Raw genomic sequence first — 7,932 nt, forward strand, 5'->3', positions numbered from 1 at the left:
TGGATTGTATAATACAAATGACAGCAATATTGCAATACAACATGTACAATGACAACAAAAATTTGTCCCGATCAATCTAGATAACCAGCATGTCCTCTTTTTATTCAAAATATTGTCTCACAACAAAATTTCAGTAGTTTTGATATCTCAGGCTGACTTGTATAACAAAATAATTTTAACGAATCAACCAAAACTGATCATATTTGAACTTTATTATGTAAATCTATATAGCCGCATAGTAAATCAACAATATTTTGATGTCAGAATGGATTGCATTATACAAATGACAGCAACATTGCAACACAATGACAACAAAAATTTGTCCCCATCAATCTAGATTGCCAGCATGTCCTCTCTTATTCAAAATATTGTCTCGCAACAAAATTTCAGTAGTTTTGATACCTCAGGCTGACTAGTATAACAAAATTATTATAACGCATCAACAAAAATTGACCATTTTTGCACTTTATTATGTATATATATATGTCTATATAGAGCAACATAGTAAATAAGCAATATCTTTATGTCAGGATGGATTGTATAATACAAATGACAGCAACATTGCAACACAATGACAACAAAAAATTGTCCCCATCAATGTAGATAGCCAGCATGTCCTCTTTTTATACAAAATATTGTCTCGCAAGAAAATTTCAGTAGTTTTGATACCTCAGGCTGACTCGTATAACAAAATTATTTTAACGCATCAACCAAAACTGACCATATTTGCACTTTATTATGTAAATCTATATAGCCGCATAGTAAATCAGCTATATTTTGATGTCAAGATGGATTGTATCATACAAATGACAGCAACATTGCAACACAATGACAACAACAATTATCCCGATCAATCTAGATAGCCAGCATGTCCTCTTTTTATTCAAAATATTGTCTCGCAAGAAAATTTCAGTAGTTTTGATACCTCAGACTGACTCGTATAACAAAACTTTTTTAAAGCATCAACCAAAACTGACCATATTTGCACTTTATTATGTAAATCTATATAGCCGCATAGTAAATCAGCAGTATTTTGATGTCAGGATGGATGGTATAATACAAATGACAGCAACATTGCAATACAATGACAACAAATATTTGTCCCCATCAATCTAGATAGCCAGCATGTCCTCTTTTTATTCAAAATATTGTCTCGCAAGAAAATTTCAGTAGTTTTGATACCTCATGCTGACTTGTATAACAAAATTATTTTAACTCATTAACAAAAATTGACCATTTTTGCACTTTATTATGTATATCTATATAGCCACATAGTAAGTCAGCAATATCTTGATGTCAGGATGGATTGTATAATACAAATGACAGCAACAGTGCAATACAATGACAACAAAAATTTGTCCCCATCAATCTAGATAGCCAGCATGTCCTCTTTTTATTCAAAATATTGTCTCGCAAGAAAATTTCAGTAGTTTTGATACCTCAGGCTGACTAGTATAACAAAATTATTATAACGCATCAACAAAAATTGACCATTTTTGCACTTTATTATGTATATATATATGTCTATATAGCAACATAGTAAATAAGCAATATCTTTATGTCAGGATGGATTGTATAATACAAATGACAGCAACATTGCAACACAATGACAACAAAAAATTGTCCCCATCAATGTAGATAGCCAGCATGTCCTCTTTTTATACAAAATATTGTCTCGCAAGAAAATTTCAGTAGTTTTGATACCTCAGGCTGACTCGTATAACAAAATTATTTTAACGCATCAACCAAAACTGACCATATTTGCACTTTATTATGTAAATCTATATAGCCGCATAGTAAATCAGCTATATTTTGATGTCAAGATGGATTGTATCATACAAATGACAGCAACATTGCAACACAATGACAACAACAATTATCCCGATCAATCTAGATAGCCAGCATGTCCTCTTTTTATTCAAAATATTGTCTCGCAAGAAAATTTCAGTAGTTTTGATACCTCAGACTGACTCGTATAACAAAACTTTTTTAAAGCATCAACCAAAACTGACCATATTTGCACTTTATTATGTAAATCTATATAGCCGCATAGTAAATCAGCAGTATTTTGATGTCAGGATGGATTGTATAATACAAATGACAGCAACATTGCAATACAATGACAACAAATATTTGTCCCCATCAATCTAGATAGCCAGCATGTCCTCTTTTTATTCAAAATATTGTCTCGCAAGAAAATTTCAGTAGTTTTGATACCTCATGCTGACTTGTATAACAAAATTATTTTAACTCATTAACAAAAATTGACCATTTTTGCACTTGATTATGTATATCTATATAGCCACATAGTAAGTCAGCAATATCTTGATGTCAGGATGGATTGTATAATACAAATGACAGCAACAGTGCAATACAATGACAACAAAAATTTGTCCCCATCAATCTAGATAGCCAGCATATGTCCTCTTTTTATTCAAAATATTGTCTCGCAAGAAAATTTCAGTAGTTTTTATACCTCAGGCTGACTCGTATAACAAAACTTTTTTAAAAGCATCAACCAAAACTGACCATATTTGCACTTTATTATGTAAATCTATATAGTGGCATAGTTAATCAGCCATATTTTGATGTCAGGTTGGATTGTATAATACAAATGACCGCAACATTGCAATACAATGACAATTAAAATTTGTCCCAATCAATGTAGATAGCCAGCATGTCCGCTTTTTATTCAAAATATTGTCTGGCAAGAAAATTTTAGTAGTTTTGATACCTAAGGCTAACTCGTAAAACAAAATTATTTTAAAGCATCAACCAAAACTGACCATATTTCCACTTTTAATTTTATGTATATCTATATAGCCACATAGTAAATCAGCAATATCTTGATGTCAGGATGGATTGTATAATACAAATGACAGCAACATTGCAATACAATGCAAACAAAAATTTGTCCCCATCAATCTTGATAGCCAGCCTGTCCTCTTTTTTTTTCTTCAAAATATTGTCTGGCAACAAAATTTCAGTAATTTTAATACCTCAGGCTGACTCTTATAACAAAATTATTCAACAGCATTAAACAAAACTGACCATATTTGCACTTTATTATGTAAATATATATAGCAGCATTATAATGCAATAATATTTTGATGTTAGGATGGCTTATATAATACATATGACAGAAATATTGTCCGCTTTAATTTAGAGTGCCAGCATTTCATCTCTGTATTCGTTATATAATACTGTCACTAAAGTCAGTATCAGTATCTGTATTTCCCACTTCTGAATATGGATGGGTACATCACAGATTCCTTTTGGGCTATTGTGTGATGGGTTGGTCTGTGCATAAATTAGTCGTGCTTGCTGAGGTATGATGATTTAAACTCAATAGTTCAGGATGGTTTGTATAATAAAACTATTCCACCACATCATCCAACACTGTGACTGACAAGACAGATTTCATTTGTACTTTATAATGAAAAGTATGAGAAGTTCTCTTCTAGGAAAAGTATACTGTATATTATGTCGGTTGGTTGATTTTGTTGGTGGATAAATATCAAGTGGCAAATATTTCATTTCTGTTCACATAAGTATATTTTTTCGGACGTTCAAGATACCATTTATAAATTGTAAAGATAAATCTAACGAAATTGACGAGATTGTTCATGATTATACAACACCTTATGTGCAATAACACTACAATTTTCCTTTGAACATTTTTTTGGAAAACAGAATCGTAAATTCAAGGCAAACAAAGGTGAATTACGATGAAATATTTATAAAGATACTGTCAAAAATGGGGAACGAAGCAACGTTAAAGATAATGTTGATAACCCATGATATAAAAATATTGTTCCTATGCGTGGTTAACCTTTTTATCCGCCTTCTAGTTTAAAAAAAAAATCCTTTCTTTTATGATAACTGCATGTGATCACAAGTGTGTAATTTTTATAGCCATTGTTTAATGCATGTAAATAAGAATATGAAAAAAAAAAGATTTTTTTAATATGTGTATAATATCTATAACATAGACATGATAGAGTCTAACGAGTAAAGTAATTTGCTAAACTGGGAAAAAAGAACAATAAGATTATTATTATTGTTTATGTTTACAATCCGAAAAATTAAAATAAAATGAACTTCGGTTTCAACCAATGAAATGTCGTACACCATTCATTCACACCATTCCCGATCGCACGTTACACAATCACACCATTCCTCATACACCATTACACCATACACCATAGCACCATACACCCTCTACCATTGCACCATATGCCATACACCATTACACCATACACGTTTTTTTGGGAAGTTTACACTATCCAAGGTCTGTATATCCTGGACAAGTGGTACACTACATTATCCTTGTCATTAAATCTTTACTCTTTCTGTATTCTGAATTCTATAGAAATTTGTGTCCACAATATAAAATTACTGTATAAACATGCATGAATGTTTTCTGCAATTTACAGGGTTTCTCATTTGTGACATATTTTTCCCTTGATGCCCCATTTCAAAATATTTATTTTTGCCTCATTTCCATATTTTTGTACCTTCTGTACTGTCACCCTTAAATAAAGTTGCAGCCAACTACAAATTAAAGGAGTTGAGTTTATCTCTGTCCATATGGCTTTCACTCCCATTAAATGTATGTCAAATTTTTCTCAAGGTCTATGAATCAGAGCCTACAAAAAAATGTTGTATTAAGCTTTGTGTGAGCATGCTAGTCATACTGATTTCTTATCTAAATAGTACCGGTACATGTACCAACCTAAAAAGGTATTGTAGTAGGTGAATGAAATTTTCATGTGTTGGTGTACATATTATCTTTTTGAAATAAATGTGTCATAGTGTTGTTCCAATCATGCGTTATCAAGTAAACATATTTTGATTGATATCTCATGTGTGTTAAAGAGCTATTAGTAAGTAAGTCCTTCAGATTTGTGGATATATTTTGGCTTAAAGTACTCATGTGACTTACATAGTGCTTTATTGTCTGGATGCAAAAAGTGTTGTCTTCTTAAAAAATATTACCTCAAATACCCACTGCCTTAAAACTACCTTACATTTGAATTTGTAAATAAGTCTAATACACAATTATTTTTTGTTTTTTTCAGACTGTTTTATTCAATATAACACTTTTTGTAAAGAATCAACAAATGTTTTTGTAAGTTTGTCTCTTTAGATAGTCATGTTCAAATAGTCCTATCTTTATTTGTGTGAAACTGAAAATGTAAACAGACTTTTTTAAATTGTATATCTGACAGTATACATATTTTTTTCCATTATGCAACAGGAATAAACAAGGTATTTTTTGGTCATATCTGAATCAAGGTGTAATTATTGATTCCGTATTGTACTTTGTTTTGTGTCGTTTTGTGTTCATCTAATTTTAATATTCCTTTCAATGACAAATGTATTTTGTTATGTCATGGTTTGTCTGTTTATCTGTACACTCAAGCAGGCCTTTTGATATCTTAAGTTTGGTTGAGTAAAATCTTATATTATTTTCACAATGTTTAGTTTAATGTTCACCAGCTCCTTTTCAGTTGTAAAAACATTCAGATTTGTTATTTTAATATGACTGCAAAATCGTATATTGGTATGACGTTGGCGTCGTTGTCGTCGTCTTCGTTATAAGACACATTGGTTTTCGCACTCTTATTTTAGTTTAAGTGAATGGATCTCTATGAAATCTTACCATAAGGTTCAATACCACAAAAAGAAGGTTGGGATTGATTTTGGGGGTTATGGTACTAACAGTAAAGGAATTAGGGGCCAAAAATAAGCATTTTTGTAACTTCCAGACATAACTTGTGTGTTAGTGTATGGATCTCTCTGACATTGTACCACAAGGTTCCATATCACAAAGGGAATGCTTGGATTGATTTTGGGGGTAATTGCCTCAAAATTTTAGGAATTAGTGGCCAAACAAGGGGCAAAAAACAAGCATTATTCTAGTTTCATGACAATAACTTGTGTTCAAGTGTCAGGATCTCTCTGAAATTGTACTGCAAGGTACCATACCACAAAGGGAAGGCTGGGATTGATGATGGGGGTAATTGCTCAAAATTTTAGGAATTAGGGGCCAAAAAGGGGGCAAAAAACAAGCATTTTTCTAGTTTCAGGACAATAACTTGTGTGTAAGTGTATGGATCTTTATGAAATTGTACTACAAGGTTCCATATCACAAAGGAAAGCTGGGTTTGAGTTTGGGGATAATTCCCCGAAACGTTTAGGAATTTGGGGCCAAAAAGGGGCCTGAAAACAAGCATTTTTCTAGTTTCCAGACAATAACTTGTGTTCAAGTGTATGGATCTCTCTGAAATTGTACAACAAGGTACCATACCACAAAGGGAAGGCTGGGATTGAGTTTGGGGGTGATGAATCATAAGGGGTTTCAAAAAATTTGGGGGAGGGATTTTTTTTTCCTTTTTTTTTCTTTAAAATTTTCCATTTTAAATTGGTTATTTCTGATTTATATATAAAAGCAAATGATAATGATATGGTTTGAATAGGTAAATTAAAAAATTTTAAGTTCTTAGAACACATTTATTATGTGTCAGAAAGCTATGCTGTGTCAAATATTTAATCCCAATCCAAATTCAGTGCTGTATCAAGCTTGAATGTTGTGTCCATACTTGCCCCAACTGTTCAGGGTTTGACCTCTGTGGTCATATCAAGCTGCGCCCAGCGGAGCATTTTATTAGTTATTATACTATATTTGTTCAAATTGGAAGCATGCTAAATGACATTTCAAGTTTCATTAAAAGGATATTTGCAAAATTGTTTATTGTATTGTTTTCTTTAAAACTTCTTAGCTATTTTTAGCTCACCTGGCCGGAAGGGCAATGTGAGCTTATGCCATCAATTGGCGTCCGTCGTCGTCTGTCGTTGTCGTAAACTATTTCATGAATCTTCTCCTCTGAAACTACTGGGTTAAATACCTTCAAATTTTAACTGAATGTTCCTTAGGGTGTCTAGTTTATAAAATGTTTCCGAAGTTTTGATCCATCAACAAACATGGCCGCCATGGCTAAAAATAGAACATAGAGGTCAAATGCAGTTTTTGGCTTATATTTCAAAAACTAAAGCATTTAGAGCAAATCTTACAGGGTAAAAATGTTAAAAAGGTCAAGGTCTATCAGCCCTGAAATTTTCAGACAAACTGAACAACCCCTTGATGGGTTGATGCCACTAAATTGGTAATTTCAAGGAAATTTTGCAGTTTTTGGTTATCATCTTGAATATTATTGAAGATAAAGATAAACTGTAAACAGAAAAAATGTTCAGCAAAGTAAGATCTACAAAAAAGAAGTTATTGCCCTTTTAAAGACAATTTTACACAATTTGTTCATCGTGTTTGCTAACATTTAAAAATCTTCTCCTCTGAAACTACTGGGCCTAATACTTCTAGACTTTAACTAAATATTCTTTATAGGGTAACTGGTTTATAAATTGTATCCTAAGGTTTGATCCATTTACAAACATGGCCACCACGGCTAAAAATAGAACATAGGGATCAAATTAAGTTTTTGGCTTTTATCTCAAAAACTATAGCATTGAGAGCAAAAGTGACACTTGTTTAAGTGATGAATAAGTCAAAATCTATCTGCTATGAAATTTTCAGACCAATTGGACCACCCATTGTAGGGTAACTGTCCAAAATAGTATATTTTTATGAAATTTTACTGTTTTTGGTTATTATCTGTAATATTATAATAGATAGAGAGAAAGTGTAAAAGACAAACATGTTCAGCTAAGTAGGATCTACAAATAAGTCAAATGATAAAAATGGTCAATTGACCCCTTAAGGAGGTATTGCTCTTGAAACGATTATTTTTTACATTTTTTCATGCAAGTCTATTACTTTTTTCAAAAATCTTCTAAGGGTGACTGGGGAATAGAAGTATGGTCACCATTGGTCTTCCTCCGACCGGCAGTAAAACCCTTGCTAAAGTGGGGCGT

At 32.1% G+C, this 7,932-nt stretch overlaps 1 long non-coding RNA gene across 1 annotated transcript; it reads right to left on the minus strand.

Annotated features, from left to right (window-relative positions):
- Window positions 1-1,559: 1,559 nt before the first annotated feature.
- Window positions 1,560-6,792, minus strand: LOC127721675 (uncharacterized). Its single transcript, XR_007991390.1, has 2 exons — window positions 2,477-6,792; window positions 1,560-2,217 (listed from the first exon to the last, which is right to left on the minus strand). It is a non-coding gene; the product is annotated as an uncharacterized LOC127721675 (long non-coding RNA).
- Window positions 6,793-7,932: the final 1,140 nt, after the last annotated feature.

The sequence above is a fragment of the Mytilus californianus genome, unplaced genomic scaffold (assembly GCF_021869535.1).
Source record: "Mytilus californianus isolate M0D057914Y unplaced genomic scaffold, xbMytCali1.0.p SCAF_12, whole genome shotgun sequence".
NCBI classification, from domain to species: Eukaryota; Metazoa; Mollusca; class Bivalvia; order Mytilida; family Mytilidae; genus Mytilus; species Mytilus californianus.